Source organism: Kogia breviceps, chromosome 14, assembly GCF_026419965.1.
Source record: "Kogia breviceps isolate mKogBre1 chromosome 14, mKogBre1 haplotype 1, whole genome shotgun sequence".
In the NCBI taxonomy this organism is placed as follows: domain Eukaryota; kingdom Metazoa; phylum Chordata; class Mammalia; order Artiodactyla; family Physeteridae; genus Kogia; species Kogia breviceps.
In genome coordinates, this window is record NC_081323.1 from 67,606,434 (window position 1) to 67,619,238 (window position 12,805).

Below are 12,805 nucleotides of genomic sequence, written 5' to 3' on the forward strand. Positions count from 1 at the left end.
ATTATGTAACACCTAAATAGGAAAACAATATGAAAAAGAATAGATACATTTATATGTAAAATAAAGCAAAGTAAAATAAAATAAAATAGTGGCAGAACCAAAAAAAAAAATGTGGTACATATATACAATGGAATACTACTCAGCCACAAAAAAAATGAAATAATACCATTTGCAGCAACATGGATGGACCTAAAGATTATCATACTAAGTGAAGTAAGTCAGACAGAGAAAGACAAATATCATATAATATCATTTATATGTGGAATCTAAAAAAAATGATACAAATGAACTTATTTAGAAAACAGAAACAGACTCACAGTCTTTGAAAACAGACTTATGGTTACCAAAGGGGAAAGGTTGGGGGGAGGGATAAATTAGGAGTTTGGGATTAACAGATACACACTATTATATATAAAATAGATAATCAACAAGGACCTACTGTATAGCACAGGGAACTCTACTCAATATTCTGTAATAACCTATATGGGAAAAGAATCTGAAAAATAATGGATACATGTATATGTGTAACTGAACCACTTTGCTGTACACCTGAAACTACCACAATTGTAAGTCAACTATACTCTAATGTAAAATAAAAATTAAATTAAAAAAATTGTATGGCGGGCTTCCCTGGTGGCGCGGTGGTTGCGAGTCCACCTGCCGATGCAGGGGACACGGGTTCGTGCCCTGTTCTGGGAAGATCCCACATGCCGTGGAGCGGCTGGGCCCGTGAGCCATGGCCGCTAAGCTTGCGTGTCCGGAGCCTGTGCTCTGCAACGGGAGAGGCCACAACAGTGAGAGGCCCGTGTACCGCAAAAAAAAAAAAAAAAAAAAAAAAAATTAAATTAAAAAATAAATTTAAAAGAGCATGAGATACAAACGTGAACATGTGCTATGACCTCAGCTCAGTTAAAAAAGGGAGGGGAAGATTTTATAGAAAAAAGTTTAGAAAAAAATGTATTAAATTTACCTAATATTGATATCCTGTGATAAGTGGGATCACAGTTGATTTTTTTCCCCCTGCTTATTGCTCATTTTCTAATTAAAATATAGAAGTAGTATTTGAAAACACAATTTTAAGGGACTTCCCTGGTGGCACAGTGGTTAAGAATCCACTTGCCAAACACGGGTACGAGCCCTGGTCCAGGAAGATCCCGCATGCCACGGAGCAACTAAGCCCTTGCACCACAACTACTGAGCCTGCACTCCAGAGCCACAACTACCGAGCCTGCGAGCCACAGCTACTGAGCCTGCGAGCCACAGCTACTGAGCCTGCGAGCTGCAACTACTGAAGCCCATGCTCCTAGAGCTCGTGCTCTGCAACAAGAGAAGCCACTGCAATGAGAAGCCCTTGCACTGCAAGGAAGAGTAGCCCCCACTCACCGCAACTAGAGAAAGCCCGCGTGCAGCAACGAAGACCCAGTGCAGCCAAAACTAAATAAATTAATTAAAAAGAAAAACACAATTTTTAAAAATCTAAAGCATTTGATAAATATGTGTTGAATGAATGAACAGAGAAACAATATTCTTATGTGGCAGTGACCGACATAGAACAATTAAATAAACTTTGGCCAAGGCATAGAGTCTTAGCTCTAATAATGGTGACCAACTCTAGCTAACATTTATTGAACATTTACTAATGCCTATTTTACGAATTTACTTTATGGAATTCTCCAAAACCACACTATGCGGTAGGTATCTCTGATGCCAAGAGTAACTGAGCAGCCTGTCCAAAATCACCCAGCTGGTAGCAGGCAGGGGACTGTCATAGGCAGAAACAGAAGGGACATTTGGTCCCGCGCCTGACTTCACATTCGTCAAGGTTTCAGATTTAGACCTTTGACGTTATTGCCTAATGAGGCTATACACAAAGTCCCAAAAACACACTGACAAGGAAGTAGCCTGTATTTTAAAAATTGTGTCCCCTTACCAGCCCACACACCTGGAGGGGCTGTGCATTTACCCTTTATAATTGTATTACATTATTCACCTGTTGAATAGGTAATCCTTTTGCATTGTAGTTTCTTCCCTCTTGTGTTAAGAGTGGTCAGTTGTAAAAAGAAAACTCTTAAAATATACCATAAATGCTGTGCCCTGTTCACTATTTCTTAATTTTTTAATACACTCAGAAACTCCAAAACTATAAGGTGACCTGAGCCTTTAACTTCTGAAAGACCCTGGCATCAGGATTTGAACACAGGCACAAGGATTTTCCTAGATAGATCTTCCAAATTTCCTAGACAGACACTCAAATGTATATCCTCAGGAAACAAATCTGGGGATCTATAATCCCCAGATCTGGTGCAGGATTAACCCCAATTCGTCTCCAAAAATGAAGGGACGTCATTCTCAAACAGGAGACTGGAGTACAAGAGCGATTTTTAAAAAGTAAATCATAGAGACATTAAAGCAGATTTTTTGAAAAGAAAAACAGCAGCCCTCATATTCCTGCTCCCAGCTAGGAAAGCTTTGTCACAGGTCAGGCTCCCTCAGTAAGGGCTATTTTTATAGCCAGTTTTCAAGTTGGTGCTGAAGGAATTTGGCTGGGAAACCTCTTGACACATTTGAAATCTCCACTCTGGCTGCCTCAGCTTGAGGCAAGGCCAAGCTTCTGTGAATCGGGGCACAAGATGTGCTGCCCAGTGACTCGTGCACACTCCAGACAATAAAATAGGAGGACAGTGATGCCCATCCAAAGCTGTTTGTGACTTATAAGGTGCGGGAAACACGAGGGTGAGATTCCCCCATGCTTGGCTCTGAGGTGCCCAGGAACTTATATGATGATTCTAAAGGAGCCAGCTCCTTTGCTTTTTAAGATTTAAGCAATATCAGGCACATATGTAAATAAAACGCAGATTATGTAAATAAAATTTCCCCCAGCAAGTCATTGCCATCTATTGTTTGTACCGTCATCTTTTAACATTTTAAAAAGATGTCCTGTGTCGGACTTCCCTGGTAGCGCAGTGGTTAAGAATCCATCTGCCAATGAAGGGGACACGGGTTCGAGCCCTAGGTAGAGAAGATCCCACATGTCGTGGAGCAACTAAGCCCACGCACCACAACTACTAAGCCTGTGTTCTAGAGCCCGCGAGCCGCAACTACTGAAGCCCGCACATCTAGAGCCCGTGCTCCGCAACAAGAGAAGCCACTACAATGAGAAGCCTGCGCACCGCAACAAAGAGTAGCCCTCACTCGCCGCAACTAGAGAAAGCGCGTGCACAACAACCAAGACCCAATGCAGCCAAAAAGAAATAAATTTTTTTAAATAAATAAAAAGATGTCCTGTGTATGTCTCCTTCCTGTACCTAGTATATGTCTTTCTGAAGAACTGGATTGTAGGGGAGCAAAACTTTTTTTTCAAATGCTAATTGTTAAGTATTGTCCGGCCAAAGATAGTTTATCTTCCTTTCTCTCAGGCCTTTAGTAGAAGCTCCTACCAGTGTAGACTTTGGTTTTTCCTCATTTTTTAATCTGTGACTTCTAGTGTCGTTTCCTGGTGTCTTATCCACCTTCAGCCTTCTGAGACATTCTGCCTGAAGTTAGGGCCCACCAGCATTGGATTGAAGAGAAAGGATATTAATGTGTTGGGGGTGGGAAGAGGAGGTGTACAGATGGAAGTTAACGCAGGGCAAAGAAGAGTGGTGCCTTTAGTATTTGTTGTCACTGCCTGGAAGTCACCCAAGTCTGATATGATGATGATGATACAGTTGATAATAACAATAGCTGACATTTATTGGGCTCTTGCTTCGCCCCAGTTATGGTACAAAGGCTCTACAATAACTAGCTCATCGTTCATGGAACCCTCAAGATGATCACATAGGGTTGATTGCTCTCCTTATTCCCCTTTTGCAGATGATGCAGAGGCTTATAGTGGACACAACTTGCCCAAGGTGACATAGCTAGCATACAGTAGAGCTGAAGCTTAAATTCACACGCCTGTCCCCATGTTGCCCCGATAATCTGCTTTACCCAACAATCAACTTAATGTATCAATTTGTATGAGTAGCCATTTTTTAAAAAGCAAACAGGTGTTGCAAATTTAATTCACTATAGTTAAAGAGTTAAAGAGCCTACCACATAAGGGAGGGATAAATATTTCCCTGCAGAGCCTCTTGCTGAAATAGAACTCTTTGACCTCTTTAGTGCACTGCTATATGCATTACTGAAACTGAAACGATCCCTTCATCCCATGCCAAGGAGGCAAAGGCAGGCTTATTCTGGAAGATCTTCTGTGCTACAATGATTTGAAGGTCACTCTGCTTGGCCTGGGTGTTTGGAACATCCCCCAGGCATACCACCTCTCAGGGGACCCTCCTGCTGGGCCCCGGAAGAAGCTTCTCAGTAAAAGCATGACTTGGATGGCTTTTGGATGCAGGGGAAGCAGATGGCCGAGTATGACTTCACCTGGGGTAAGGGAAACAGAAATATGAAAATAATAGGATTGTAGGAAAATAATAGCCTAATCTCCAAATCACTGACTAGTATTTGGGAAGTGTTTATTCCTAGCAAATACCAGGGATGGAAGAGAGCTAATAAAAGACAAAGCCTGGCCTTGAGCTCCCCAATTTAAACTCAGAAACCACCTTTTTCACCATTTTGTTAAAATAATATTGACTACTTACTGAGAATTTTAATTATATTTATTTCTAACTGCCACCATTCCTCAAACGCTGGGAGGTAAATATTATCAAATCCTGATTTTTACATAGGAGGAAACTGTACTCAGAAAGTTTAGTGAGTAACTTGCCCCAGGCCACCCAGCTGGTAAGTAGCAGAACCTGGTTTTGAACCCTGGGCTATCTGATGTCAAAGAAAACCTGAAAACCACTTGAGGGGCATGTAATGGAGGAATATTTTTTCTGGTCAGTCCATAAAGTACCAAAAGGATGTGCCTCCAAGGACACTATCAACAGAGTGAAAAGGGAGAAAATATCTGCAAATCATATATCTGAAAAGGAGTTAATATCCAGAACATATAAAGACCTCCTACAACTCAACACTGGCAATGGCAAAACAAACAAGTCAATTAAAAAAAGGGCAAAGGACTTAAAGAGACACTTCTCCAAAGAAGATACACAAATGGCCAATAAGCACATGAAAAGATGCTCAACATCACTAATCATTAAGAAAGGTCAAAACAAAATCACAATAATATATCACTTTACACGAATTAGGACAGCCGTTATAAACAAACAAACAGAAACTAACAAGTGTTGGTGAGGAGGCGGAGAAAATAGAACCCTTGTACGTTGCTGGTGGGCATGTAAACTAGTTCAGACACTGTGAAAAACAGTATGCAGGGTCCTCAAAAAATTAAAAAACAGAATTACCATATGATTCAGCCATTCCACTTCTGGGCATATGCCCAAAAGGACTGAAAGCAGGAACTCAAACAGGTATTTGCGCACCCATGTTCATAGTAGCATTTACTCAGCCAAAGATAGAAGCAATCCAAGTGTCTGTTGATGGATGAATGGATAAATAAAATGTGGGAAACCCATACAATGGCATATTATTCACCCTTAAAAAGAAAAGAAATTCTGACGTATGCTACAATACAGATGAACTTTGCAGACATTATACTAAGTGAAAGAAACTATACACAGAAAACAAATACTGCATGATTCTACTTATAGGAGGAACTTAGAGTAATCAAATTCATAGGGACAGAAAGTAGAATGGTGGTTGCCAGGGCCTAGGAGGAGGGGAGAATGGGGAGTTACTGTTTAATAGGTGTAGAAAAAATATATAGGTGTAGAGTTTCAGTTTGGGAGGATGATGAGTTTCTGGAGATGGATGGTGGTGATGGTAGAACAACAGTGTGAACGTACTTAATGCCACTGAACTATGCACATAAATGGTAAATTTTATGTTATGTATATTTTACATCAATTTTAAAATGGTAAAAAAAAAAGTAGAGAAAGAACAAGCCATAGGAACTATTACTGTTCTCTACCTAATAACTCTGCCTTCCTAATGCTAACACGAAGCAAAAATAACAATCTCTAACTTTAAAAAAAATAATAATTTAAATTATTTTTAAAGTAATGAATAATGGATTTTTCTTATGTGCTATTTATAGAAATACTTTTTAGATTAAAAAATATTGCTAACACCAGCATCAGAATAGAGTTTGGGAAAACTGCTGGAACCACATTAACTGTATTCAGACTTTCTGGAAGGCAGAACATATGAATAAGAGCGGTAGTTTATACTGACATTGTCCAACATGGTAGCCACTAGCCACTTGGGGCTATTGAGCGCTTGAAATGTGGCTGGTTCCCATTGAAATATGATGTAAGTAAAATATACACCAGCTTTCAAAGACTTATTACCAAAAATAGAGTGTAAACTATCTCATGAATAATTTTTACATTGATTGTATGAAGTGATAATATTTTGGATATATTGGGTTAAATAAACTATATTGTTAAAATTAATTTCACCTGTTTCTCTTTACTTTTTCTTTCTTTTTTTTTTTTTGGCTGCACTGTGTAGCTTGTAGGATCTTAGTTCCCCGACCAGAGAATGAACCCAGGACCTGGGCAGTGAAAGCATGGATTCCTATCCACTGGACCGCCTGGGAATTCTCTCTACATTTTTTTTTTTTTTTGCGGTACGCGGGCCTCTCACTGTTGTGGCCTCTCCCGTTGCGGAGCACAGGCTCCGGACGCGCAGGCTCAGCGGCCATGGCTCACGGGCCCAGCCACTCCGTGGCATGTGGGATCTTCCCGGACTGGGGCACGAACCCGTGTCCCCTGCATCAGCAGGCGGACTCTCAACCACTGTGCCACCAGGGAAGCCCTCTCTACTCTTTAAATGTGGTTATTTTCTCTACTTTTTAAAAGTTTCAAATTATATATGTGGCTGAAATTATATTTCTATTGGACAGAGCTGTTCTAGATAAAGGATAAGAATGAACCTTTATTAAGCACTGTCTAAGGGATGCTGACACTGTATCTGGGCAGCTCTAGAGATACAAGCTATCCCTGGGGCCTTGGCAGCTCGTCTGCAATCTCTGCAGAGAATTACTCCCTAGGGTCTCCTCACAAGACCCAACCTTTCTAACCTTCAAGGCCCAAATGAGATCTTGCATTCAATTTATTTTTACCTTAAGACCTGACCCTATAGAATTATATTAACCACTCCTTTTGACACCTAAGTGTATTAAGTCTTAACTCCCCTATCAAGCCAATGTGGGTAGTTTGTAAGATTTCTGGTGAGGAAACACACAACAAGCATCCTATGTCTTCTACTAGTCTATATGCACAACAGACATCAACAATCAATCACAGCACTATACCCACAACAGACATTAAGAATCAATCACATTGACTTCCCTGGTGGCACAGTGGTTAAGAATCCACCAGCCAATGCAAGGGACACGGGTTCAATCCCTGGTCCAGGAAGATTCCACATGCTGCGGAGCAACTAAGCCCCTGCACCACAACTACTGAGCCCTCGTGCCACAACTACTGAAGCTCATGTGCTGTAGAGCCTGTGTGTTGCAACTACTGAAGCCCTTGCACCTAGAGCCCATGCTCCGCCACAAGAGAAGCCACCACAATGAGAAGCCCGTGCGCCGCAACTAGAGAAAGCCCTTGCGCGGCAATGAAGACCCAATGCAGCCAAAAGTAAACACATTAAAAAAAAAATCAATCACAGCATATTTTCCCTCCAAGCCCATTCAAGGTCTTATTATTGTTTTTAATACAGAGCTCTAGGCAGCCACTACCCATTGATTGAAATTGTCATGAGAGAAAAAACCTATTTGTCAACACTGTAACAGAGTCTTAGTGAATAAGATTGGCAGAGTAAATTCAGCAAAGAAGCATATGTTTAAAGTTTTCTCTCTTTGCATCATAGGCTATATAACAAAAAAATGAGACCAATAAGTGGATTTTATTAATAGTGTGTCTTTAGCATGCTACTGTTGCCTGACACCAGGTATATGGGTAATGCCCATGTGTCTATTGAAGACTGGGGAAGTTGCAAAACATGTTGTCTGCCTTCTTTGGGATTTTTAGCAGGTACATACATCATTCCCTCTCCAAGCAGGTACTGAACAAAAGCTATTGGCATTATATACCACGTCAGGGTCTCCAAAAGTGAGTTTCCCAGAACACTAGTTCTGTAATTCTGTAGGATGCTAATAAATATTCAATGAAGAATGAATTCTCTAGTCAAATAAGTGAGAAGCATTGGGTTTATAAAACGTTAAAATGATTTATTGCTACTCTCCAAAAAGAGGATCTAGTATGCTCCTCAATTTTTCTGATGTAGAGTCCCATTTTCACATCTTGAGGAACTACGTTCTAAGAAACATATTTTAGGAAATACTGTTCCAAAGATTAGCGCTGATGCTTTGTTTTTGAAATGGCTCAGGAGAGGGTGGGAGGGAGGGACACTCATGCTAGGAATCACTGTAATCTTTCCTTTATTTTCAAATTTATTTCTTCGAACCCGGGCATTTGTTGCCATCATTTAATTGATGGTTAACCGGTGATAGATGAATCATTATGGTTATTTAGAGTGGAAGACAAATAAGCCATGGCCTGATCCACCCCCTTGAGTTTGCTGATGAGGAAACTGAGGCTCAGGGAGATTAAGTGCCCTAGCCAAAGTCACGAAGCGTATCAGTGTCTAACAAATTAGAAAGCTAAAAAAAAAAACGGGTGGGGGGAGTTAAAATATGAAGTGACCCAGAACTATCACCTCCATAATCTCCTGTCCCTTAGACTACCCTTATCTTTCATTTGTTTACTTGGTTTACCTGCAAGAGAAAATTACATTTTGTGGGAGGGTCATGATTGTGGACACACTCCTTTCACCCAACAGAAATAAAGAAGAGATTTATTACAGCAGAAAGTGGGAGAGAGACTCAGAGCTCTGTCAGCCTCCCTGGGGAAAGCGGGCAAAGTGAGTATTCATGTTCGAGTTCTTTCTACTCATGACGATACCATTCAAAGAGCTTCTCTGGCTTGGTTTCTAGAGTTCTGGACATAACTTTACTGTTCTGAATGCATAGTGTCCTCCAAACGTGGGCCCAGTGACAAGTAATGGTTAATGGTTGGAGCTGGCCTCTCAGCAGAGAGCTTTGCAGAATTTGACAACTCAGCCATCCCACACATTTCATGGCTTCTACTCTTGTGCAGCCCAAACAATTTTCCCCCTGGCAAATCTAATCGGCACTGACCTTGACTAGGTCAGGGTTTCTCAACCTTAGCACTGTTGGCATTTGGGGCCAGATAATTACCTGCTGCGGGGGGCTGTCCTTTGCAGGACGTTTAGCAGCTTCCCTGGCCTCTACTCACCGGATGCCAGTGGCATCCCCTAACTTGTAACAATCAAATATAGGTCCAGACATCAACAAATGCCCCTTGGGGAGCAAAACCGCCCCTGGCTGAGAACCATGGTTAGATGAACCCAAAGAGGATGACTGCCACTTCCAGCAGACAGTGAGCTTCTCAGACAAGAGACTCAGGAAACATATGTTAATCATCTTTGTAGCTCTCTCCCTGGCACACAGTAGGTGTTCACTCACCAATTCATTCCACAAATATTTGCTAAGCACCCATTATGTCCTAGGCACTCTTGCAGGAGATAGGGATACAGCACTGAACATCAGGTAATCCCTGGCTTCAAGGAGTTTATATTCCAGAGGGGGCAAGATATTAAAAATATAAATAAAAGTATAAATAAATATAGAGGGTAATTTTAGGCACCAAGGGCTTTGAAGAAAAAAATGCAGATAAATATGAAAGAGGGCTGCCTTAGCCAGTCTATCAGTTGGAATTAAGTTGGTAACAGGATCCAAAATAACTGTGACTTCACCAAAATAAAAGTTTGTTTCTCTCTCAAGTAGAAGTCCAAAAGCAAGTAATCCAGGGCTGTTATGGCAGTTCTGCTCCATGAAGTCCTCAGTGATCTGGCTCCTTCTATTCTGTTGCTCTACTGTGCTTGGCCTCCATTTCTAAAGTTACCTCATGGTCTGAGGTGGCTGCTCCAGCTCCAGCCATCAGGTCACATTCCAGCCAGCAGAATGAATAAATGGGGAGAAGAAGCTAAAGGCATGTACCAATGATCTTTTAAGGTTGGTTCTTGGATACTGCCATATGATATTTCTGTTTATAATGCATTGGACAGAACTTGGTCATGTAGCCATAACCAGTTTAAGGGAGATTGGCCAATTATGGACTCAGCTAAAAATAAGAGGTTCCATTTCTTTGGAAAAGGGGAAGAGTGGATATTGGGGGACAGCTAGAAGTCTGTGAAGGAGATGGTCAGGGAAGGCCTTTCTAAGGAAGAGACGATGAGAAGGAAGGCTGTCATAAAAGAATTTACTGGCAGGAGATGCAGATGTGCAAGCGCCCTCAGTTGCCAGTAAGGCCAGTCTGGGGAAAAACAGGTGGAGGCTAGATCACATAAGACTTCTGGGGCATGGTAACAGGTCTAGATTTTTATTCCACTTGCAATGAAAAGCCTTTGGAGGGTTTTGAACCAAAAAGAGATGTTATTTATGGTTTCAGAAGATCACCCTGGCTGCTGTGTTAGATCAGAAGTGGGAGAGGCAGAGAGATGGGTTAGCAGGCTGTTGGAGTAGAGAAAATGGTGGCTTGAATTGACCTATACAGTGCACATGGTGAGGAGTGATCCCATTTTTCATATAATGCCATAGAATATCAGAGTCAAAGTGCACAGGGCTACCTGAGGGATTTGATATGGGGTGTGATAGGAATAAGAAAATATTAAAATGTTTTCCAGGAATTGACATATGGCATTGTCATTTATTGATAGAGGAAAGGCTTTAGAGGAGGCAAATTTGGGTCAAGCGTTCTGTTTTTACCAAGTCAAATCTAAGATATGTATGAGATCTCCAACAAGAGATGCCAAGCCAAGAGCTGGAGATGCAAATTTGAGAGTCATTAGCCTAAAGATGGTTGCTTTAAGGGTAAGGGTGAATACAATGTTAGAGATAATTGGCTCAAACAAAAGGAAAGTTATATGTTTTAAGTGCAATCAAACAAATTCAAAAACCTAGAATCATCTGTCTTAAAGGCCCTCCCTACAAGCCCACTTCGGAATCACCAAGTATGCAACTCTTTGCTCTTGGTCTTCTAGTTAAACCTGGCTTAGTATGTTTAACTAGAAGCACCACTCACAATAAGCCGAAAGCCTTTAACATTGTTAAAAAGAACCCGAAAAGGCTTCTTCTGTTGTATTTGCATCACATCAATGGGGTTTTCTGATTTTTTAAAAAATTGCAGTTGTGCAATATTTAGGCCATTCTATAGTTTATTATTTTTTTAAATTTTTATTTTAATTTTTTTTTTTGTGATATGCGGGCCTCTCACTGTTGCGGCCTCTCCCGCTGCGAAGCACAGGCTCCGGACACGCAGGCCCAGCGGCCATGGCTCACGGGCCCAGCCGCTCCGCGGCACGCGGGATCCTCCCGGACCGGGGCACGAACCCGCGTCCCCTGCATCGGCAGGCGGGCTCTCAACCACTGCGCCACCAGGGAAGCCCTAAATTTTTAGATATTTATTTATTTGGCTTTGCTGGGTCTTAGTTGCAGCATGCAGGATCTTCATTTTTGCTTGCGGGATCTTCGTTGAGGTGAGCGGGATCTTGTGGCATGTGGGATCTGGTTCCCTGACCAGGGATTGAACCTGGGTCCCCTGCATTGGGAGCGCAGAGTCTTAACCTCTGGACCACCAGGGAAGTTCCCATCCTATAGTTTAAATAGGCTTTTTTGGGTTTGCTTGGGGAAGTAACCAATTCATGCCATCTCTACAGGAAAACAAACTTGAAGGTATACACTTTGGGAACACAACCAGCTGCTTCCTAGTTAAGAACTGCCATCACATGATTTTCATCAGACCCAATGCCTAACACCTAGGAGTTTATAATGTAACAATAAAAGTAGTGGCGCTAGATAGCATTATTTATTGAGCATCATCTATATGCCAAGTACGTTACAGACAGAATTCTAATCACGCAGACTTGATGGGGAGGTATTATTCTCCCCCATTTTACAGATGAAAATACCAAGCTTCAGAAAGATTGTGTGTCTGACTAAAGAACCAGATCCGCCTTTCCTTAGACTTTTCAAAAAGCCTATTTATTCACTGAGCCTTATTATTTATTGGAGTATCTCACTTAGCTTTCCCATTTGATCACCTAAAAGTAGAAGCCCCATCTCATTCTTTTTTTTCCCAATCAACTATGGTTTCTGGCATATAATGGGCAATCAAATATTTATTGAAAGAATAAACTAGAGACAAAAATATGACTACACAAAAAACAACAAGTTCATTAAAGGGGTAGAATTGGAATTTTTAAAGAGTGCTGAGATATCACTGAGTCTACAGGACATTACTTAGCTAGCCCTGGTGGACTATGGCCTCAGGAGTGTTTGGTGTGGTTTCCAAATTCTGGGGGAAAAGTTATATTAATTACCAATATTCAAAAACTGAGAAATTGCAAACAAAAAAATCCAGATTTCTTTTGAAATCTGGCAGCATTGGACCCACATTTTCACAGGTTAATAAGGAGAGAGAGGGGCTGCCTTTGTCCCATTTAGATTTCTACCTAGGCCCCTGGAGGTATCTGAATCTGCAACCACAACTGTAAACTCCCTTACTGTAGAAGCAAGAAAACCGAGGCCCAGCATAGCAAAGTGACTTGCTGTGAAGGACACTTACTCCCAGCGGAAGGCTCTTTCTACACCCCGCTGCTCGGGATACACAGGCATCCTGAAAATTCATATTCGTCATGACTACACACAAACACACATATACAGAGA